The 25,380-nt window shown below is 39.6% G+C and overlaps 1 protein-coding gene and 2 long non-coding RNA genes across 4 annotated transcripts in view; 1 reads left to right on the top strand and 2 right to left on the bottom strand.

Moving 5' to 3' along the window:
- Positions 1–25,380, bottom strand: part of LOC139453411 (G protein alpha i subunit-like) — a 175,820-nt gene that overhangs the window by 137,051 nt on the left and 13,389 nt on the right. The gene's annotated exons all lie outside the window — the stretch shown is intronic.
- Positions 11,513–14,173, bottom strand: LOC139453228 (uncharacterized). Of its 2 annotated transcripts, none has more exons than XR_011652408.1 (3): positions 14,033–14,173; positions 12,809–12,887; positions 11,513–12,064 (listed from the first exon to the last, which is right to left on the bottom strand). It is a non-coding gene; the product is annotated as an uncharacterized lncRNA (long non-coding RNA). The 2 variants fall into 2 exon arrangements; XR_011652409.1 differs by having other exon boundaries at positions 12,816–12,887.
- LOC139453133 (uncharacterized) lies at positions 14,650–20,208 on the top strand. The gene is made up of 3 exons (XR_011652397.1): positions 14,650–15,157; positions 15,412–15,493; positions 20,120–20,208. It is a non-coding gene; the product is annotated as an uncharacterized lncRNA (long non-coding RNA).

Here is a 25,380-nt window from a genome sequence, read left to right as displayed (position 1 = left end):
CTTAACTAATTCAATAATAATAATAAATAAAAAAAACAGAGTCTGTTGTACGAAACCGACTATATGATAAGCATATGTTTATGAATCACTGTGAGAAGAATCAGACTTTCATCCAAATCTTCAAGGTCTCGAGTGGGGCACGGGTGGCCCAGTCGTCTAAGGCGCCGCGATTCACTGTCCAGATAGGTTCCTTGGGCACGCCAGAAACCTATGATTGTGGGTTCGAATCCCGGTTCGCCCCGATTATGTTTCTAGGTTTGACAGCACCATACCCGTGCTCGTGGGTTTCACCGAAGTGGTAAACGTCTGAGACCTGCATCACTTCGGGCTTTCCTCCCACATTAAGCTGACACGCAGCGGTATAACTGGAATACTGTTAAAAGCGGCGTAAAACCCAACTCACTCACACTCCAAGTCTCGAAACCTGATCATATCCTTTGCGAACGATCCAATTTGAACGCTCTGGTGGCATGCAAATAGTCCATTGAAAAGATGTTTGCAGATGCCAGTCGTTCCCCAAACTTATGACGCAGAGCGGCAGAAGCAATGCACCAATACGGAAGTAAGGATTTTCCAACTTTTCGTACTGAGCCCTACATCAGCCATGAGCTAATAACGATCGTCCTTAAAACTCGACACAGTAGATAACATGACGTTTCCCTGCGAAAAAGGTTCTTCATCGAAACATTCAACATCAGGAATCTCAAGCTCCACACAGCTCCGTGTTATGGGAAGTTAACAACATACGCATCTTAACACTGCATTGTTAACCAACTAGCTGTTAGTCATGTTAGTTAACTGTTATCCAAAGCTGCAGAAAGCGATGCGTCTTACGTTGATGCGCACCTGCCCCCCCCCCCCCCCATCATCCTGCTTATCGTTATTTCCTCCCAGCCCCAAATAGAAAACAAATCCCACCGGCTAATACTTAAGCCCATCAAACCTTGAAAAAAACACGATCAAGAAACAAATCCTAGGAAGTAACAGTAACAAGAGTTCAATCGATTTTCCACCGATTTTTTTTCCTTATTTTTTATTACAAAGACTAACAAGTGTTAAAAGCCCTTTGGATCTCAACGAGTGTTTCGTTGAGGCTGTGTGAGCAACCTGCTGCCATCATTAATTGCATAATAAGTAGACAAGCTGACAGAATACTCCGGGAGTTGATTACACATGTCTGGGCTGACCATGTACAGAGCGTTTGGGGTCATCCCTCAACTCACTTTCTTCACCGCTGATTTGTCTAATCAGTAATAGTGTGGAACAACATTTGATTTAAACGTGTACAGGTCCCATGACAGGGATGCTGCATTAGGAGAACGGAGGAGCTCTTGCATCTAAATAGCTGATCTGGTATTGATGGACTGGCTTAAGCAACGGAGCGGTGTTAGAGAAAGATTAGATTGTATTTGTGCTGTGGTATTTCTAGCTATGTCGACGTGTGAGTGATGCAGATGCTGAAATATATTAGCGGTGTAAAGTAAACGCGCTGGTATGAATTTATTTATAATCGTAGCTTGTCAGTAATTTTGACAACACTGACAATATGGCTTGCACTATTGGCCATTCCACCATCATGGTACAAAACATGTTAATCCACTTGTCAAGATTGTCGTCGGTGTTGTTTAAGAGTATCAGGGGAATACTTGTCACACCTCATCATGTCTTTCCAGTGCAGTCTGGTGTGCACAGGGCAGTCAAATAATGATTAAGATTCTGTGTCAGAACTGGTTAACTGCTGCTCACCAGGAGGTAAGAACTGAAGAGGTGTCAGAACGTGAAACTGCTATGATGGAAGAACCCACAGATTCAGTGTCAGGTCTGTCTGTCTTCTGTCCGACCTTACTGACTGGGCTGACAGCCGTTTTCAGTTTCAGAGCTGTATCACTTATGTCTGACCTGGAAAGAAGAGCTGACAGATAGTTTCAGTGTAAGAGCTGTTGAAATGGTGTTGACCTTGACGGAAAAGTTGACAGTTTCAGTGTCAGGTCTGTCTGTCTTCTGCCTGACCTTATTGACTGGACTGACAGCCGTTTCCAGTTTCAGAGCTGTAACACTGATGTCTGACCTGGGAAGAGGAGCTGACAGATAGTTTCAGTGTCAGAGCTTTAGAACTGGTGTTGACTTTGTTGAAGAATTGACGGAATTTGTCAGAACTCTTTGGCTACTATAGTCCTTGACGGAAGAGCTGGCTGCTTGACGGAATAGCTGACACAGATAGTGTGTTAGAGGTGTTTAACTTAGATGTCTGACCTTTACGGAAATGCTGACAGAGGGTGTTATTGTCAGAACTGATTAGCTTCTGTCTGACCTTGACGGTAGAGGTTACAGAGGGTGTTATTGTCAGAACTGATCAGCTTATGTCTGACCTTGACGGTAGAGGTTACAGAGGGTGTTATTGTCAGAACTGATCAGCTTCTGTCTGACCTTGACGGTAGAGCTGACAGAGGGTGTCATTGTCAGAACTGATCAGCTTATGTCTGACCTTGACGGTAGAGCTGACAGAGGGTGTTATTGTCAGAACTGATCAGCTTATGTCTGACCTTGACGGTAGAGCTGACAGAGGGTTTCATTGTCAGAACTGATCAGCTTCTGTCTGACCTTGACGGTAGAGCTGACAGAGGGTGTCATTGTCAGAACTGATCAGCTTATGTCTGACCTTGACGGTAGAGCTGACAGAGGGTTTCATTGTCAGAACTGATCAGCTTATGTCTGACCTTGACGGTAGAGCTGACAGAGGGTGTTATTGTCAGAACTGATCAGCTTATGTCTGACCTTGACGGTAGAGCTGACAGAGGGTTTCATTGTCAGAACTGATCAGCTTTTGTCTGACCTTGACGGTAGAGCTGACAGAGGGTTTCATTGTCACTGCCTGTTGTTCACTGAATTAACGAGCTGAAAAGGAGTTTTCAGTGTCAGCACTAGTGAGACAGGAAGAGATGACAAGGGATTTCACTGTCATCAATATTCCAGTTATATGACGGCTGCCTGTTAATAAACAAGTTTTGGCTAGACAAAAGAGTGGTTGATATTATGAGCACGCCGTCGGGATACGATGACAGCAATCAATCAAGTCAACGAACCTGAAATTCCAGTCCAATTACTCAACTTTCGATAGTTCTATTTGATATAAAGATCATATCCCCAACCAGTACAATTATCTGCCAATATGGAATGGTTTTAAGTGCTATAAATAAAAGAGAAAGTTTCAACAGATAATAGAAAATAGATTCATTGAACAAACCAACGAAAGCAAACTACACATATCATGAGGAGCCAAAGAGCTCGATCGCAGTGCGTGACACATATGTTACCTTCTAGTAAGGGATCGGTATATCCATTACGGAACGAAAACGTTACCTAACAAATGTTTCGGTCACCATTAGACGAAGATGAGTATGTTCACCGTGAAATAACTCACGTATAATTAAGATGTTAAGGATAAAAGAACATGATTAGCTGCCAAGAAAAGCAATAGGTATCCGAGACTGTCGAAAGCATCTCTCCTTGCCACGGGCTTTGTCTGTTAATGACATACGACTGTTCTGTAGACAGAGATATAAGATGGACCAACGTACGTGCCGTGGTCGGGGAGGCGCTGATGTTGTCCCACGGCGGACGGCAGCCAGCACTATCTGTGTGTTTGAGCAAATGGAAATAGAGGTGTGGGGAGGTGAAATGAGGATGAACGTCACGTTAATGATTATTGTATTTACATACCGACGCACATGGGCGTGTGTGTGCATGGGTAGATTGAAGACAACTTTTCTAGGAGAGGGGATGCAGATTTTCATACAATTTGAATCATACATTTTTTTTCGCACCTTCAAAGCCATTGCTCCTTAGCAACGACCTGTTGGCATTAACACGCCCCGTTTTCACGATTCAGGGACAGATAAATGTTTTCTATAAGGGTGCAGTGATGCATATATTCACATTTGTCATTATACGTCATCATTTCACTGACACTGATTCCCACAAGGAGATATCTTATGGTGAGTCCACGGGAACTCTTTATTCGTTAGAGAAACATACGGTCCTTGTACCCTGTTGACGCAATTTTCATTTTCAAATTAGAATATCTGTTTCCATAAAATATCCTTTTAGCTCCATCTATTAATATATTTTGAGTAAGGGGTGGGAGCGCATTCCCGCCCCACCCCCGCCCCCCAACCACCACCCCCACCCCCACACACTCCGAGCTGACCAGTACTTGTTTATCCCCTCAATGACGATCGCCAGGTAGAGCATCATCCAGTACTATCTTTACACGTCATTTGGTGTGATGCGGCCGGGGATCAAACCCCGACCTTCCGCACTCAAGGCAGTCACTCTATCCACTAGACCACGGATGTGGTCTAATTGGAAAGTGGTGTTTACCAGACTGATCAAATCTTAATCATTAACATAATCATTTTATAGTGATAATGTTTCACTGTGGTACATGGAGGTAATACTCGTTAACTTTATAAATTCCATACGTATCTGTGAATGACAAAAAATATAAGTGGCACAACCCTGAATCAACGAAGGTCTTTTATGGTAAACTTTTTCATGTAGCGTCTATTCTTGATTTATACATAAATCACAACACCATATCACTCACTAACTCCGTAGGGATATTACCTGACTGCCTGGCGCTGTTTGTGTGGTTTCACTCAGCCGAGGGTATAAGATTCTATCGATCAATCAGCCACATCATCTTGCCCATTTGTTCCTCCTCCGGGTGAAACAACCTTTTTATTACGCGTAAATTGACTGCTATTTTTAAGAAGCTGTATAGGATTGAATTTGATGGTTCTCGACAAGCTGATGATCAATAACAGTAAATAGACTTGTCTGCAGCCTCTGCAGCGCCGCCCAGGACGTCGCCGATACTGTGCCCAGAATATGCTCTTTAACGCTGTGATTGTGTCTTAACATCGCAAACAGGTAGGTTATTGGTCTGAAGTGACCGTAACGATAAATGGACCCCCGGGGTGAAACAAAACACCTATTTCAGGCATGTTGAAATGGCAATTGTATTGTGTGAACATAGGAGTAAACCAAATGTCAGCCAAGATATCAGATTGAATGTAGACATATACACATTTGGTGCTGTATGTGTAACTAATATCGATCTAACCGGTGATATACAGCCATTTAATTCCACACCTGTCTTACATGGGTAAGGCCGTCAAATGATAAAAGCGACGAAACCCATTTGCCATAATCATAAGAAATCTCAAACATGCAATTCAGACTGTGCCATGAGTTTCCTATTTCTTGTGCCGTTGAAGATATATCTGTAGTCACCACGTTCAGTGGGAGTGCCCAGTGGATTGAAATCCTCTCAAATCCAACCTCCAGTCATGTTATATCTCACATTTCATTCACGTCAAGAACTTCATCATGTCCAACCTCCAGCAGTCATGTAATATCTCACCCTTCATTCACACCAAGAACTTCACCATAACCAACCTCCAGTCATGTAATATCTCACCCTTCATTCACGTCAAGAAGTTCACCATAATCAACCTCAAGTCATGTCATATCTCACCCTTCATTCACGCCAAGAACTTTATCATATCCAACCTCCAGCCATGTTGTATCTCACCCTCCCTTCACGTCAAGAAGTTCATATCCAACCTCCAGCCATGTCATATCTCACCCTCCCTTCACGTCAAGAAGTTCATATCCAACCTCCAGCCATGTCATATCTCACCCTCCCTTCACGTCAAGAAGTTCATATCCAACCTCCAGCCATGTCATATCTCACCCTCCCTTCACGTCAAGAAGTTCATATCCAACCTCCAGCCATGTCATATCTCACCCTCCCTTCACGTCAAGAAGTTCATATCCAACCTCCAGCCATGTCATATCTCACCCTCCCTTCACGTCAAGAAGTTCATATCCAACCTCCAGCCATGTCATATCTCACCCTCCCTTCACGTCAAGAAGTTCATCATATCCAACCTCCAGCCATGTTATATCTCACCCTTTATTCACGCCAAGAACTGCATTATAGCCAACCTCCAGTCATGTTATATCAACCCTTCATTCACGTCAAGAACTGCATTATATCCAACCCCCAGTGATGTTATATCAACCCTTCATTCACGTCAAGAACTGCATTATATCCAACTTCAAGTCCTGTTATATCAACCCTTCATTCACGTCAAGAACTTCATTATATCCAATCTCCAGTCATGTTATATCAACCCTTCATTCACGTCAAGAACTGCATAACATCCAACCTCCAACCATGTTAGCGTTATATCTCACCCTTCATTCACGTGAAGAACTTCATCATATAAAACCTCCAGTCATGTTATACCAACCCATCATTCACGTCAAGAACTGCATTATAGCCAACGTCCAGTCATGTTATATCAACCCTTCATTCACGTCAAGAAGTTCATCATATCCAACCTCCAGCCATGTTATATCTCACTCTTCATTCACGTCAAGAACTTCATCATATCCAACCTCCAGTCATGTTATATTCACCCTTCTTTCACGTCAAGAAGTTCATCATATCCAACCTCCAGTCATGTTATATCTCACCCTTCGTTCACGTCAAGAAGTTCATCATATCCAACCTCCAGCCATGTTATATCAACCCTTCATTCACGTCAAGAACTGCATTACATTCAGCCTCCAACCATGTTATATGACGTACCACCAAGTTCTGAAAAACACTGTCCATTGCACTTCTGCAAGTCCTCACTGTCATGTGGTACCGCGCTCTATGAGGTTCTTCTTTCAATCCGTGAATAAGATGGTACTTAATGTCCCCTTGACCCCTAAGTCACTCAGTTGCCATAGAAACATCCGTAACGTCTGGTGACAGAGCAATCCGCCATGCTGCCCTACACGCACTCCATGAGAAGCAGAGGGAGAATAGTGCAGGAAGGGGGCAGTTCCGGAAATCAAAGAATTACGTCGTGCACAATTTGGAAACTGTTTGAAATCTGAAGACATGATCAAGTCAGATGTAAGGAATGCCTGCAGGATATGGGGTCGGAACTGTAGCTTCGTGAGATAACGGGCGCCGATCGATTGCGTCTGAGGTGGTTTTAACAGGAGAACATAGTGGGTTTGGAGATAGTCTTGCCAACGGATACAGCATTTGCAGTTCTGAAATATTTCTTGAACACAAATGATTATAACATTAACACTCTAGTAGATAACTAACGTTATATTGAAGAAACGGTTATAGTATTAGCTATTGAATTGATTTTTCAGTGTATATATATGTATCTCTGAAATGTACACATGGTCAGGGCAAAGATGAGGTTCTCTCTCTCTCACTCTCTCTCTCTCTCTCTCTCTCTCTCTCTCTCTCTCTCTCTCTCTCTCACTCCCCTCTCTCTAAAATAATATGACTTGACAATACATCAACATGGCATGAATTTTCTACGAGTGAAACTCTCATCGACTTGGTCACTTGAGTGTGTGTGGATGTGTCTGCGTGTACTAGTACGGACTAATGCCAAGTTCCTAGTGCTAGCTCACTGAGATACCATGCCGCAGTATAACACGAATACCCTACTCAGACACATTATACTGACTCCGAGCTGACCAGTTCTTGTTTTAGCCCCATAATGCCGAGCGCCAGGCAGGATAACAACAAGTACCATCTTTTAACGTATTTTGGTATGACGCGGTCGGGGATCGAACCATCGACCTTCCGCTCATCCAGAGTGAGTGAGTGAGTAAGGTTTTACCCCGCTTTTAGCAATATTGCAGCAATATCACGGCGGGGGACACCAGAAATGGGCTTCTCACAATGTACCCATGTCGGGAATAGAACCCGGGTCTTCGGCGTGACGAGCGAACGCTTTAACCACTAGGCTACCCGTCCAGAGACGGTGGATATAACAGAAGATGTTTGTGGGGATCTGATGTCTATGGTCGCTATAGCCAAGGATAGAGCCTTCAAACAATTAAAATACAATCAAATGATCATTTGTTCTTGTTTTTAGAAAAGTAACTTCAGAAGAATAATAGATTTTCCTTTGGGAAATCACCCATCTTATGAAGCTCTATGAACAGACATAGCAGTTATTGCAGTTCGGTTATTGTTCGAGAATCGTGGCCTATGGCGGTAATAGGATATATAAAAAGCAACCTCATCATTAAATCAGCAACCAAAAGTAAAAAGTAACGATCGCCTACACGTTTAACAACGCTGGACAATTGACTGCGACGACTTGAGCAAGTATTTAAATTGTGTTATCAATGTCAGAGTGATCTGTAGCTGATAAGTGTGAATTGGGCAAACAATGCTGTACAATCAACCATGTACTACTAGTACTACTAGTGCTACTACTAGGGCTACTACTACAAATAATAATAATAATAATAATAATAACAACAACAACAAAACAACAATAATGATGATGATGATGATGATGATGATGATGATGATGATGATGATAATAACAACAACAACAAAACAACAATAATGATGATGATGATGATGATAGTGATGATGATGATGATGATGATGATGATGATAATAATAACAACAACAACAAAACAACAATAATGATGATGATGATGATGATGATGATGATGATGATGATGATGATGATGATACCAATATTAATACTACTAATACGAATAGGAATGTGTATAATCATAATGCGCCAAATCCACACCCTAGAACATGTTCAAAGCCATACATTATTACCCCCAGTCAATGGATGACTGTGCACTTGATTTTCATCCTCAGCTCCCTGGGGTTGATAGATCCCAAGCCGCCTATGAGGCGCTAGAAGGTTAACAGTCAAATTACAATATCATCCTATCGGGTACCCATTCACTGCCAGATGAAACAAGGTGAGCATGCGATCCCCTGTTTCAGTCTACCTTAAAGACAAGAATGTGGTATTATACACCGACCCTTCCCTTCACTCACTAAAGTTACGACCCTTACCGTAGCACAACTCTTGGTAATCGGATCCCGTTCCTCAAATTGATCTTAGCGCTACAACTACCCCTTAAACTATAACACAGACACCGGGAAGCCTCAGCGGAAAGTCTGCTTTGTGAAACGAGTCTCTGGTCAAAGGACAGCGATTGCTTTCAATGGTAGCCTTGACAATGTCATGTTATAATGGAATACGCATGGGGTGACGTCACGATAAATTCTGACAACACTATCAAAAAGAAAGCCACGACGTTATGTTGCTATGGGTTTTCAAAGAACAGCCAGCTTCAACCGAAGAGAAGACATCCAATCATACTGAACAGAAGGTCCACAGTGATCAATAGACTTCCAGGAAAGTGATATTTTCTTTCAGAGCGAATACAGAAAACAATATAACCTTGGATCTTTGTTCCCGGAGGGTAATATTAGAAGCGTATGAATGAACGAGCTGACGACATAACGGGGGCTATTGGCGCGTTGACCCAGGGGTATGATGATGGTGGCAGCAGTCAATTTGGTTTAGACATTTGGCGAGCTCCTGATGTGAAATAATATACCTACGTAGACGTGGATTAGACAGAAGGGCATGTTTGCTAGACAGTTTGAGGCATGAAACTGTAACCGTTGTTATTTAGAGACAGTGTACGTCAGAGATGTCGGAAATAAAAAAACATACGAAACTGATCTGACATAATCTCCAAAATGGCCAGGCAAAGGAGAGATAGACCAGCACAGACCGGAACTTGTTTATTGAAGCGTTTTTCACAGAGAATTTTGGCGTGAAGGGCGTTTTATTCTACCGTATGGTGTCAACACTGTGAATTCAATGACATCCGTTGACGTGCGTCAAATCTTTAAATTGCCATTACAATTAAGAATTGATGTCAATATGTTTGCGTTTATGGAGGTACAGACGTAAAATAACACTGTGCACACTGCGTAAATCTGCATTGTTATGCAAAGTGTGCACACATGGTATACGTTAATACCTCCATAAACGAAAAAAAATTAATGCGTAAACAATATTACTTTCACAACTGCCATTATGTATTTGTATTTGATCATGAACATCTTACAATTTATTTATCTGTGTTTGAACTACACTGTAACCTCATCGACAGGATGTTACCTTATAATCACAGCAAAAAAAGTGTAGGTTTCCGTCTTCCGGAAACCTTCCGGAAACCTTCCGGATACCTTCCCATTTTGGATCCGGCCCGGATACCTTCCGGAAACCTTCCGGAAACCTTCCAAAAAAAATGTCAAAATTTGGGGGGGTGCATTTTGTTCACTTAAGTGTGAAACACATAAAAAAATTAACTTGAAAATACCAAGCAATTTGAAGGTTGTTGAAGGCATCTGGAAGGTTTCCGGAAGGTTTCCGGAAGGTATCCGGAAGGTATCCGGATGCAAATTTTCTTCATGACTTGCTTCTGGTAAATAATGTTAGCCTGTGCATTACAGGTACCTGTTGTAATATTCTGTGTTATTTTAATGGTAAATATCCTCCTAAAACATTTTTGGAGAAGAAAATTGTTCAATTTCATATTTTGTCCTTTTCGGATGTTAATGGTATTTAATGAACAAACATCAGTTCTTGTATAATGATATCCTTAAATTTCATGTCCAGACTTCCAGTTTGTACTGAGAAAAAGAAAAAGTCATTGACAATGTGCTCACTTGGGCCTTTGGTCCTAGTGAGATGATAATAAGACTATTTGTAACGGTACATGTACTTGTTATATCCAAAATACTAACTTCATTGACATTTGCCTCACCCTAGTTTTATGGTACTACAGTAAGCTCTTCCTCAGTTACTGTGAATTATTTTATTAAAAGGGATTGACAGTTAATTTGACACTGGAGTTGTAACCACTGCACATATATGTGTATTCAAATAAAAAAACAACGATGTGCTTAATACTTCACTAATATCTCCAGAAATAGGCATTTTAGTTATAATTGCAGAAATACTTTATGAATGACCCCTTCACTGTTTCCTTGATCTTACACTTCAAACCCTCATGAGTTATCACTTCTGAGTGTGAATTTGACCTTCAATATCAGTGATAAATATTTCAAAAACATTTCAAAGAGCTATCCAGCACATAAACCAAATATGCAGTCCTTTGGTAGAATTCAACATATCATTGACCAAAATATGGAAGTAATGTAACCAGTATATGTATAAGAGTTACTAAAAGTTAGAAAAGGCAATTTAAGGGAAAATGTAGTATATATAGATCACACACGACCTTTTTCCAACTTCGACCCCTGCCCAAAGGAAGAGTTAGACCACAAACAAACTTTTTGTCTGGTTGTGACTTTAACCTTTGACATAACAGATCAGTGTGTCATCAGACATTTTCAGAGCAAAGGAAACATGTGTTATTTATCTTGAGATGCCCAAGCAATGCATGGTTTCATAAGATAAGTGTGGCTATTAAACTGAGGCAAAATCATGAAACATCCCCATTTACACAGCTGGCAAATGAAACATAAGCAACAATCAAATTATCAATTTCTTTTATTCATATGCCTATAGTATATCGCACATTGAACAGTGTTCACATGATGGTTCCTGATGCAGTATGCAATTTCATCCTATTCTTCAATACTCATAACAGAGTGTGATAACTGTTCGCTTGACAGTACCTACAGATTATGTTCACCAGTTCAGATGACTTACTTTCCCTCAATCCTCCTTTTCTTTCTATATTGCCATGGATGAACAGGAACCAGGATGAGGGGATACCAGTTAGACTCTATCTCTGCTGCATTGTGTTAGTAGAATTGTGAACTTTCCATTTGGTGTTTGGGTCCACATTTAAAGACAATAAGTCCCATTTATCATTCCTTTCAAGTGTTTACAAGAATTTCCTGAATGTCCTGGAAGAATTCCACTCCAGCTTGGCATTGGTTGGTCTTCTCACATTAGCCAGACCAGCCTTTGTGTGTCCCAGTACCATTTGGCATACTATTTCTCGGTCGGCCTCCATTGAAATAACAGGACCCTCATCATCGCTGTCTGCAAATCACCTCTGATATCTGAAGGGGTGCAGCCTCTGTTTAGGACTCCCTTGTCTGGTCCTTCCAGACTGTCAACCTGGAGTACTCATCCAGGGATCTCAAGCAGGACTTCAGTTTCTGCAGCATTATGTAAAAAGATTTTAGCAATCAAAAAGAATTGTTGCCACATGTACTTACAGATAGAAGGCAGCAAAATCACTTAAGTTGTCATATGTGAGTCTATATGCTAAACATTTAAGATAATCACATCTCAAATCTCAACCAGACAAACCAGTGACTAATGTTATGAACTCGGTCCAGACAAACCGATGATAACTATTATGGACAATATCCCACATCACTGTGGTATGATTACATGTGATCAATGAGCCTACTCAATCACAACCTTATCTATTAATTAGGCTTGGAATGCTGGGAATCTTTTTAAGAGATGTCATTTAGTGATTGTTTCAACTCATCAACATGGAAAAATATATATTCACAATCCTTGTCATATAGCCAAACTATTGCTGGATGCAGTGTTAAATAAATGATTTGGCTTTAACACTGCTTTGAACAGTATTCCAGATATATCACCGCATGTTAGTTTGATGTGGGAAGAAAGTCTTAAGTGATGCAGGTCTTTGATGAATCCCACGAGTATGTGTATAATGCTGACAAACCTAGCAACATAATCGGGGAGAACCAGGATTTGAACCCATGACTATAGGTTTCTGCTAAGCCCAAGAGATGCAACTCTGCACAGAAAATTGTAGTGCCTTAGATAATAGGACATCCGTGCCTACAGCGATAAGGAACAAACTGAAGACATATTTGCAAAATAACCATATGAACCAAACAGAATAATTTCAAAATATTTACCACTCACTGTTGCTCTTCTATGGTCTTTCTTTGCATTGATGCTGCACGGATGACTGTCTCTTTTATTCATCCGGACATTCTACAAACATAAGTAGCATTCCCATCACAGAAATGTCCAAACTGTACATGTTGTACATTTGATTCAAATGAAAAGACCCCGGTTGTGATTCCGACTTAGAACTACCCTAATCATAATAATTCATGTCAAACATTCAGAGATGACATTTATCCCCATATTTAACAAATGTTAAAACAATATTTTGACAACAAAGTCAGGGTCATTCAACACATACATTACATAGGAAATAACTTGTTCGACAATGCAGAGAGATCCTCACCGAGGTGAATATCATTCCATGAATTATTGCCACATTTTCTTGAAATGCAGATTAATGCAATGCAGTATTTACTTTTATTTATAGGCTATTTGTTTGGCTTTTCCATGGCACTGTTTTGACAGAGATCTAACCTTGATATGAAACTTTGTTCAGAAATGATATAAATAAGAGAATACTTTATTATTCCCGAGAAAATTTGGGTTACATTGTAAAAGCACAGAGAAACAAGTATAGGATTCATGATATAAGTTAAATACACTCGACCCGTGAAGATTCAGGGGTAGACTAGGTCTTCAGCAACCCATGCTTGCCGTAAAAGGCCATTGTGCTTGTCGTAAAAGGTGACTAACAGGATCGGGTGGTCAGACTCTGACTTGGTTGATGCATGCCATTGATCTAAATTCCGTGGCTCGATGCTCATGATATGAATCACTGGGTTGTCTGGTCCAGACTCGATTATTTACAGACCGCCGTCATAAAGCTGAGCGCGGCATTAAACAACAAACCAACCTAAATACACTCATACATACACACACAAACACAACATCCAAACACCAGGGTTAGAAATTGGCACTAGTCATTTTGACATTTTAAAGGTTTTGCTATATGCTATCATTTTAGGACTAGTGGACTGAAAGTGTTAGTTTCTACCGCTGCAAACACTAATCAACTAATGAATTGAGTTGTCAGACTAGGTTGTCATCATACTCTGAGGGCATGGATCTTTGCTGAAAATAACAATCACTAGATTGCCTGGTCCATGTTCAATTATTTACAGGCTGCCATCACAGAGCTGGACTATTGTGAGTGTGACGTTTCACATTACATTGAAATATACCATGATGAATACATGTAGTTTGTATTTATCACAAACAAAAATACTCACTCAATACTTGGTATCCTCCCTGAGGATGTCTGTGAACCTGCCCACAAACCCTGAACATGCTGAAACAGAAAACAACTAAGTTGTCTTTATCCTTTCAATGTTTCAGTGTGAATTTGTTAAAGATTGATAAGCTGTCATTATTCATTGTAATCCATATCTCACTTTCAGGTGGTTCAGGTGGCAACACATGATTGGAATTGAATGCCACGTTTTGTTTGACATGCACTTTGCCAGATTTATACCCTTGGTAACTAACCCTCATCATCAAATCCCAGCGTTATGTTGAGAATAAGGACACGACCCTTAAAAGTCCTGCACCTGTAGCTCTTCTGCAAGCCCAAATAGAAATACCATGTCACAACAAACACTTGATCATAATAATAACAAAGGGTTTCCGAAAACAACAAAACTAAAAGGCCCTTGACGTTTACAGTAGTAACATGGAGAACAGGAAAATATCTAAATCAATCCATTCCATAAGATCTCTGTATAGAAATCATGGAACATTATGTCTCGAAGCCCTGCTACATACCTGGCATCTGCAAGCTGCTCTTCCTACCTTCGGCTGTCAATCGAGTTTTCGAAATACTTGACGTCCTCGTTGTGGATGGCTCAGGTGGATTTCGACCGGGATTTCCGAGTTACGGGTGATTGAGAACAATGTATCGATACACGAGGTAAGCATATCGCAATCAAGCATCACGGTGTACATCGAGTACACGAGGTTTGAGTGTTTGTTTACAATTGTGTTCCAAAATGGCGCCCTCGGCCATACAGGGAATTATGGGTAGACTTGCTTGTCCCGGAATAACACGAGTTGGTCACGAATGACGAGCGGTCATTTCTGCAGCAGTTACGGAAAGAGACGAGGTTGGCCGATTACAGTTCATACAGGCCATATTGGGAGCCGCGGGGATTTCGACAGTGTGTATTAGGAAGTATACCTATGTGGTGTATGGAATATGCGTTTGCCTACCATGCCAGGCAGTGTGACAAGGGATATCCCAGCGGATGTAATATTCCTACAGCAGAAATGTTTCACAACCTCGATTGCAGGGAGCTGAAGATGTGACATATTCAGACAGAGACCATAATACATAGACTGTTATATGGTCTCTGATTCAGGTAAGGAATATGTCAATCATATTGATCACGTATTAAAGTTATTTATCTTCTGTAAGCCAATTATTCTGTGTTATATATGTTAGTAAATGTGTGATTTAATTTTTGTAGGATAAGCAATCTACCTAATTTATGTTAATCCTTGCTAATGTATATGATGTAGAAATATGTTTGCTTACTTGTATTCCTTTATCTAGATACTCTATAGTGACTCATTTTTTTAGTTCATACCGTACCGACTAAACTTACTTTTGCAGGTGTGAATAATCAAGAACAAATTAAATGACAGGAGTTTTGCAACAGTGAACATAGTGAAGTGGAAGATAAGACATTTGAAAGGTATGGATATTTTCACTTGAACTTGTTGAAGAATACCGTGATGACAACTTTATCATGTTGGGAATTTTGGCGGTGGGGTAGCCTAGTGGTTGAAGTGCTGAAGACCAAGGTTCGATTCTTGTCATGGGTACAGTGTGTGAAGTCTATGTCAGGTGTCCCTTGCTGTGGTATTGCTAAAAACAGCGTAAAACCATACCCACTCATTTGGGGATTCCGGGTTGGAATTGGTCCCCATCAACCTATGCTAGTTGTAAGAGAGGGTAATACTATAAAGGGAAATAGTACCTCGCCTACTATTGCCTGGTGAAAACAGCACCTTGTTATTTTTTTTACCTTGGGTCTGAATATGCCCGAATACATGAAATTAAACTTGCATGGTCACTTGTAAACACAAATAACTGAGAAATTTTCAAAAAGGTTTACATTAAAAACTAGCATCTACTTGCCGACTCTGATTTGGAGACGCAACTAAACTTATTGTGAAAATATAATATGCTTTGATTTCTTTGAAGTAAAATAAATGCAATTAAACTTGCAAACACAAATAATTGTTAAATGTTAGTCACCTAAAAATAGTTTACATTAGAAATTAGCCTCTGCTCAAATTTACTCATGATTCTGATTGGGAGGTGCAACTAAATTTATCATTGAAAGATCACATGCTTTGAAGTTTTAAGTAGCTTTACTCAGATTAGCTCAATGTCAAGCTGAACCTGAGTCAGGCGAAAATTTCAAGAAACTGGACAACAGGTATACTATATATGTCATATTTATTTTAGTAAGTAGGAAATAAATAGTATTTTTATAGAAATTTCATTTATATATATTTCGGCCAGGAATCAACATGTCTCTCCAGATAACAGACAACAATTAGTAGCCCTTTTTGCCAAATCAAGGTGCTGTTTTCGTTGGAGAAATCAGTGACATTTTGCTGAGGTGCCGTTTTAGCCTCACCCATAAGAGATAACCTAATAGATCAGGTGATCAGGCTCAGTGACCTGGTTCATGGCATCTGACAGTGACCATCTAACAGTGTGGATTGATGTTCACAATATCAATCACTGGATTGTCTAGAATTTTGGGCCTACCTTTAGAATACAGTACCTAACTTTTCAAACAGGTCACAGTACCCTGTGATGTAATTCGTAGTATTCTGTTGCCTGACACCCTGGCAAAACAATGCCTTGTGATGTCAGGGGTCATTGGATGTGCATATATATGCTCTTTTCAGTGGTCTATCGTCTTCACACGCTATGTTGTGGCATGAGTTTAAATTATTTGTTTACTAAATATTGTTTTAAACATTTATATGTGAACTGGATGGGTAAACAAGCAAAAACTTATTTGAATACCGCTCCAGAATTAGAATACAATATGATATGACAAAAGTACAGTCAAGGAATACAATTATATACATGTTCTAATTATAGAAACTACGTTGTCGGCGCTGTCAGGTCGCATTTTTAGTAGTAATAGTGTACTGCAATATACGGCAAGGAATAGTATTATAAATTTAAGATGCTATGTACAATCACAAAACCTATTGGATAGCTGAATGAAGTCTTCTACTTATTTAAGAATTTCTAAGTTTATTTTTGACGTCCTTTCAGGATTACCTAATAGAATTGAATTTAGATCATATCCCTTAACATAATAGTACATATTCTGTCTTAAATCATTGTAATTTGGACATATGAAAAAGAAGTGAAGTGCATCTTCAGTGTGATGGCCACAGCTACATGCAGGATTATCTTATAAATATTGCCTGCGGATGCACATTTTATAACAAGTGCTTGTTTATTTTCTATATACTTTTATTTCATTTTTTTTACTTATTACAGTGGTTAAAATGATTATAAATATAAATTGAAACTAATAATGTGCAATAAGCGGGTTATAGCTGAAACGACACCTTAGCAAAACAGCACTGACTGGCGAAATACTCGCCGAAAGCGAAAACGGCGATTATTACTTGACGAAAATGACACCTTATTTTTTTTTTTACCTTGGTAAAATAAATGAAATTAAACTAGGATTGATAACTTGCAAAGACCAATAATTGTGAAATGTTAAAACAGGTTTACAATAGAAATTAGCCCCTACTCCAACTAATCCGATACCCGACTCAATTTATTGTGATAACATGCTTTGAAGTAAAATATATGGAATTAAACACACATCGTCTCATACAAACACAAATGCATGTAGTTGTTAAACGTTGAAACAAGTTTACCTTCGAAATTATTCCCCTACTCCAATTTACTCACCGACTGTTGTGAATGTATTTTTCACTTTAAAGTTTAAAGTACTCAATGTCAAGCTGAAACTGTATTTAAGAATCCTAACATGGTGCAATTTTTCACAATGGCCTTTCGATGTGTCATTTGAACATGTTGAAAGGTTTTACAAGGGATATTTGTAACCCAATACTTTCCGTAACGGGCGACAATGCTCGTCTAAAGAGTTGACTAACGCCATCAGGTTGCGATCAGGCTCGGTGACTTGGTTGATGCATGTCATTGATCCCAATTGTGTGGGTCGATGCTCATGATGTCAATCACTGGACTGTCTGGTCCAGACTCGATTATTTACATATAGCCGGAATATTGCTTGAGTGCGGCATAAAACAACAAACCAAATCATAAGTGTGGGATGAATGATTTGAAATTAGCAAGTTTAATGTGACCTTCAATCACTACAACCTGATCTGAGTCTTGAAAAGATATGACTTTGATTCAGTGAAAATTTGCATCATGATAGTTTCAACTGTAGATACAGTTAATCTGTTTGTTGTACAGTTTCTGTATATCAATATATATGTTGTTCAAATAAGCTTTGCCTCTTCACCAACCCTATTCCTCTTTTTGAATAAATAGTGTCTAATAATTCAAACACCATCACCATCATCCTAGTGAACACAACAAAGAAATGCACATCAAAAACGTCATTATTATTATTTCTGATCTCTGATAAATTAGAAAAAAACTGTTATCCAGCAAGATACATTTCCTTGGTCCCAAGAAGCATGGTACATAGTAAACTGACTCGATAAGTTGAATTACAATTGTAAAGGCACAGCTGACTAAGCCATCACTACTCAATTAAGTAATTAACAGACAATTGCAAGTACTAATACCCACCCGACACTAATTGCCCTGTTAATCCCTAGTCCACAATGAGTTGACATTGAGTTCATTTTGCTAATTAGCTGTTTTTAGAGTAGCAAGGTAATAAACATCAAAGGTGGGGCAGGCTTTGATCATGTGTTCTGTAGAAGAGATGATGTCACTTGTTTTATGTTTATTTAGGATTAGCTACATCCCTTGATGCTACCAAGGCAGCCCTTGAGATTATCAGACAGTTTGGCTAGACACAAACTGATGTCTCCCTTGTAGCACACTATGTGTCAGACACAGACTTTGACCACTCTGTGCAGATGCATATCAATGCATAAAGAACATTGGGTAGATGATTCAACAATGCCACACAAGTCAAAGTTGGGTTTCACTGTATTTAGAAACAGACGATGGATCCAAAACTTTATAACAGTAATTATGATTCATTTAAACTTTGCCAGGCCAATATTTTGGCAGATTTGCATGTTATAGTTAATCTTTATTTAGTTAATTTTCAAAAAAGATAGGATGAATGATAAAATATGATAATGAGTCATGAATATTTGAATTCAGATCAGAACAAACAGGGAGGGTCACCCTAAAATGTGAGAGTCTCTAGGGGAGACTTTTGACAAAATGGACAATAAAATATAAAGTGCTTTGCATTTTCTTTCAGGGAGGGTTGTGTCAAAAATGAATGAGAACATACCGGTAATACATGACTGGCCCCTTTAATGTAATATACATAGTTTTTAGTTGATGGTTCAGGTTGTACTTTTCAGTTGAATTTCTTATCACTGTCTATGATGGACTACCAATTAACGGTAGATATTTAATATCCATAATAACTTAGATAAATGCTTCTACAGTCTCATCCTAATTTGTCAAAATTTGAATTTCAATATAGCTTCCATTAATGAATTAATGAATTTGGTGAGAATATCTATTGTCTGAATTCCTAATATACTTTCTTTTGTATTTGGTGTGCAAGGGTAGCCTAGTGGGTGAAACAGTCTCTGAAACCCGGGTTCAATTCACCACATGGGTACAATGTGTGAAGCCCATAGCTGGAATATTGCTAACAAGCTGCATGAAACTATACCAACTCACTCGCTCATTATGTTGTATTTTGAGATCACTTACATGACATGTGTTTTGATAATTATGAATAGTTGCATTTATGTATTTATGTATGTAAGAACCTATGTAACTTAGTTTTGCATAGTCTTGTTTACCCTTCCTTACATTTTGATGTAATGCAAACATTCAACCAAAATTCAGGTGAACCTTGTGGTATTGTTTTAGAAGACCGGATACATTTTTGTATTTTCTGAACACTTTACTGTTTGCAATGGCTTATTTACATGTTCAAAGATTGGTTAAATATCAGTTGCAAGATAAATTGTCAATACCTCACTGTTTGAGAAAACAACTTTAAACATTTGTAAATATGTGTGTGTTTCATAACTTTTGACTAACAAGTTTCTAAAGATGTTATGAAATGTTTCAGGTACCTGGATTTCACAATCTCACACCAGCTACATTTAAGAAGATCTTGCTCACACAATTCAGACAAGGGACTCGCCGGAAGATGAACAGTACTCCAGATAACAACCAACAGATTCACCTCAGAAAGTGATGATTCTGAATGAATAATGCCACATCAGTGTGACTGTAGGTGGTTTTATTATGACACTAATGAAGTCTGAATGACTTTATGCCAAAGCACTGTGACTATGTCCAGGTTGTGTACACCGATGCTGACCATACAAATCTGAATGACTTTTGTGGTTTACTGCAGAAACATAATTGACTTTAGATATTCTTCTTCAATAAAATTCTTCTGAGATTTGACTAATTTGTTTATTTAGAAAATGGCATTGAAGCGTCTGTTCTGTAAGGCCTTGCAAACACCACTGGTTACTTTATGCTAGTTCCTCTTCTTGCTTGATCAAATTTCAATTTGTGATATGTACCAATGAAATGCCATATAATCAATAAATAATATTTTTTTCCAAAAACATGATTTGTTTTGCTTCATTAGCATAAAGATATATAATACTGATCAGCCATAACATAGGTGCTGAACAAATATGAAATGTACTAATGCCCTGAATGTTTTCCTACTATAAATACTTAACAAAAGTTGTAGTTCCACCTTAGTAGACAAATGACATTGATATTTTTTCTGTACTTTATTTAGGTGTTTTCTATGGATGCCATTAGTCTTATGCACCAATTTGGGACAATTGTATTCTGTTTTATATTCCCATGAAACTACACTGTCCCGATATAACAAGTACTGATACCGTTACAAACTAATCTGTTAATCTCACCAGGGCCAAATGCCAAAGCACATAGCCAATGACTTTCCATTTTTTTGTGAGTGAGAATGCTGTTTTGCCACTTTTAGCAATATTGCAACACTATCATGGTGGCGGACACCAGCAATAAGCTTCACACATTGGACCCATGTCGCAAAACAACTTGTGAACAATGCATGCCCACATATCTCAGTTTGAGGAGGATATTTACCATTAAAATAACACAGAATATTACAACAGGTACCTGTAACTTTTTCTTTTTCTCAGTACAAACTGGAAGTCTGGACATGAAATTTAAGGATATCATTATACAAGAACTGATGTTTGTTCATTAAATACCATTAACATCCGAAAAGGACAAAATATGAAATTGAACAATTTTCTTCTCCAAAAATGTTTTAGGAGGATATTTACCATTAAAATAACACAGAATATTACAACAGGTACCTGTAATGCACAGGCTAACATTATTTACCAGAAGCAAGTCATGAAGAAAATTTGCATCCGGATACCTTCCGGATACCTTCCGGAAACCTTCCGGAAACCTTCCAGATGCCTTCAACAACCTTCAAATTGCTTGGTATTTTCAAGTTAATTTTTTTATGTGTTTCACACTTAAGTGAACAAAATGCACCCCCCAAATTTTGACATTTTTTTTGGAAGGTTTCCGGAAGGTTTCCGGAAGGTATCCGGGCCGGATCCAAAATGGGAAGGTATCCGGAAGGTTTCCGGAAGGTTTCCGGAAGACGGAAACCTACACTTTTTTTGCTGTGAATCATGGCAGAATCCTTAACGGCACTATGGTCTACAATCGCTTATCTCGAACTCCTGACAACTCGATTTGTCTTCAATATTCTGCAGGTCTTCGAGTTAACGAGGTTTCCCGGCATGTTTTTCTTCCTGATTCAGACATGGAGCCACCACAGACATTATCGGTGATACTTGACATTGGACACCGAAACACTAATGTCTCAGAGATGACGACCGCAGCTAAATTGGCATCAAGTACCCTGTCTGACACTCGATGTAAGGCAAGGTCAAGGATGGTATGACATCCGTAAAAGCATTGCCCTTCAAGGAGCAGTTAAGCCAAGGTCAAGTTAAGGTGAAGGTCATTTGCATTAAAATGAACATGCTTTTTTACCATTTGCATGTCATTAACGTTTTGCATTTGAATCAAATCTTTGGAAAATAGGCGATACTGATTGGTCAATCAGAGGTTTCAAACCACATTTACCACCTCTGATTTAGACGTCCGTATCACAGCAAAAGCTAATATGTATAGAAAGTACTTCTTTCTTAAGCATTTTCGGGGCAGTTGTGGTTAAAGCGTTCGAAGATCCGGCTTCGATTCCCGACATGGGTACAATGCGTGTGTCCTCCGCCGTAATATTGCTGGAATATTGCTAAAGGGGCGTAAAACCATACTCACTCACTTTTCAAGGCCCCAGTTCAAGCATTTTCGGTAGGCGTTTACCTCTAGGCATGTGTGACAATACATTTTGGGCAGGAGACAGGACAGAAATTGACAAACAAGGTGTATGTCCAATTTTAGTGGCATCATCTTGTCAAGGAATCTTCCGCTTTTCCATAACGTCATATATTTTGATTCGCAATGAGCGACTTCATAATAGTGACGCGCGGTGTAGATCGAAACCTTGCATGGCTTGTTTAGTATTCTTGAGGGTACGCACTTCATGTTGGCTAATCAAATAGCCGTGCTACACACTTTCAGCGCCTATCATGTATGCGAGTGAGGTATTAAGATGTGAACAAAACTACGTTTGAGAACGCACAGCGCCATACCTTGCGCAAAGGTCATCGTGGGCGTTTCTTCAATTCAGACGACACCCACTCAACACACTGCTGCTTCACATAATATCTTTGCAGACATCAGTTTGCGCTTTATTTTTGGTGGTAGAATTGAGATAAATATTTGTTTGTTTGTTGTTTAGCGCTGCACTCAGCAATATTCAAGCTGTGTGACGGCGGTTTGTAAATAGTGGAATCTGGACCAGAAAATCTAGTGACTGACATCATGAGCATCGATCTACACAATTGGGATACGATGACGTGCATCAACCAAGTCATCGAGTCCGACAACTCGTTCTCCTCAGTCGCCTCTTACGGCAAGCAGGGGTTGGTGAAGACCAATTGTAACCCGGATGTTCAAGAGTCGAGCTACAAATACTATGTTTTCAACGTAAAATTAGATTACTGTACCTGTTGATATAACAGTGTTAAATTGGATTTGGAACCGAACGCGCAGCCACTTAGGTCTACGAGTATATCTGTCTCCGAATGTACCTACCATGTTTCCCAATTCGCCCTTGACACAGATAAGTGGCGCCGAAATTCGCTGTGCAGAGTTGCGTCCCTTGGAAACCTATTGACGTGGGTTCGAACCCCGGTTCGCCCCGATCATGTTTCTTGGTTTATCGGCACCATACCCGAGCTCGCGCGTTTCTCCGAAGTAGAAAACGTCCAAGACCTATATCACTTCGGGCTTTCGTTCCACATTGAGCAGACACGCCGTGATATAACTAGAATATTGATCCATAACTATTTACAGGAATTAAGTGCCAACTACAAGGTACTGATCACTCTGCTGATTCTCTGTTGGTCTGTACCCTGAACATACAATTCATTACCTACCATAAACAAACATCTTCAAAGCCTTGACGTGTTTTATTTCATGTGTATTTTGACGATCTGATTAACAAGGAAAAGATTAGAAGACGTTCAGACGCATGCGCTCTTTAGATGTTTCCACTCAATGAACAATCCTGAGGAAAAGGAAATAAAAGACAACGAAATAATGAAATAATGAAGATCCCAACGAAGTGATTTTTTCAAGTAAATCAGTTTTTGTCATACCCTCTTTAATTAGATGCGGATGTTTATGGGATTTCTTCAGTTGAGATAAAAACATCCTCACCTTATCTTCTTTGTAAATTGATTTCATTTCTTTGAATTTTTCCCAAATACAAACGGATTTTCCGAACTTCCGTTAAAAGGTTAATAAACGTTACATCAAAAGCACATTTCGTTGCCATGGAAACAAAATTGAAACCGAAATCGAAAACGCGTTGTGAAATCTAGATATTACAAGGCCTACACAAACGCGTTCTTCGGGTCACCGGTTCCTTATGGATGTCGACTACAGAAATGTCAAGTTGTGTGTTTTAGTGACTTGCAGCGAAAGTAGGGTTACTCGGTGAGAGAAAAAACGACCTTTTCAATTTGAAATACATCTTACACAGGAAACATCCATCTTTAATAACAGTCTGATGATATGTGTATCTCAATTCTACCATGACTGATTAAAACGCGAACGCTATGGTTTCAGCAAATATATAAAGTAAAGCGGTTGAGTCGAGTGTTTTGAGAGGGTTGTCGTTCGGAATCACGGATTCAGCGACAATAGTGTTTCAACATAATATGCTGCAATTTATTACTCGCTCTTTGAAGATACCATAAGCTGGTATTACACAGTGTTTAAAACCAAACCGCGTGCTTATGTATTGCCGGAACTTGATATGTAGACAAATTCTCAACATTGCTTGGCTCTTTAATGACATGCGTGTTAATGCGTGAAGAGATGATAGATCACTGTGAGGAGCTTATGCATACTCGATGACCCCCAGCATAACTGTTGCTAGGATGACGTCACAGGGCACTGTTTCGTCGGTGTATCTTGCAACAATATTCACAAGATTCGTCATAGGGTATTGTGACGTGTTTGTAAACTCTTTACTGACTTCTAAAGGTGGGCCGTTGTATGGTATCATATTAATACGTGTCAAAATTAAATCATATATAAAGGTCCATGTTAACGATCAAATGTAAATGATTGGTTTAGTTTGATCATATAATCTTTAAAAAGTTATAAACAACAAGCAAATAAAATACTAAACTTACTCCCGTGAAATACGTTTTTTGTATGTTCAAGCACCGTCTTTGTTTCATCGCCATACTTCATACAAACGTATGTAGCACAGCAACTTCGTAAACTAACGTGAAGTAGCCACCTCTAAAGAGTGAGTGAGTTGGGTTTGACGCCGCTTTTAACATTATTACTGTTATATCGCGGCGTGTCTGCTTAATGTGGGAGGAAAGCCCGGAGTGATGCAGGTCTCAGACGTTTACTCCTTCGGTGAAACCCACGAGCACGGGTATGGTGCTGACAAACCTAGAAACATAATCGGGGCGAACCGGGATTCAAACCAACAATCATAGGTTTCTGGCATGCCAAAGGGACGCAACTTTGCACAGCGAATCGGGCGCTTTAGACGACTTCACCCCCCCCCCCCCCCCCCCCCCCCCTTCTCTCCCCCCCTCCCCCAAATACACACACACACACACACACACACACACACACACACCTCTGACCTCTGAAGAAATCTAAGCAAGCCTTCTAAAGTCTACTAAACCACACACCTACATT

Source organism: Haliotis cracherodii, unplaced genomic scaffold (genome assembly GCF_022045235.1).
Source record: "Haliotis cracherodii isolate W230 unplaced genomic scaffold, xgHalCrac1.p SCAF_9, whole genome shotgun sequence".
In the NCBI taxonomy this organism is placed as follows: domain Eukaryota; kingdom Metazoa; phylum Mollusca; class Gastropoda; order Lepetellida; family Haliotidae; genus Haliotis; species Haliotis cracherodii.
Note: the sequence above shows the minus strand (reverse complement) of the source record. Positions and strands in the feature narration are given on the sequence as shown.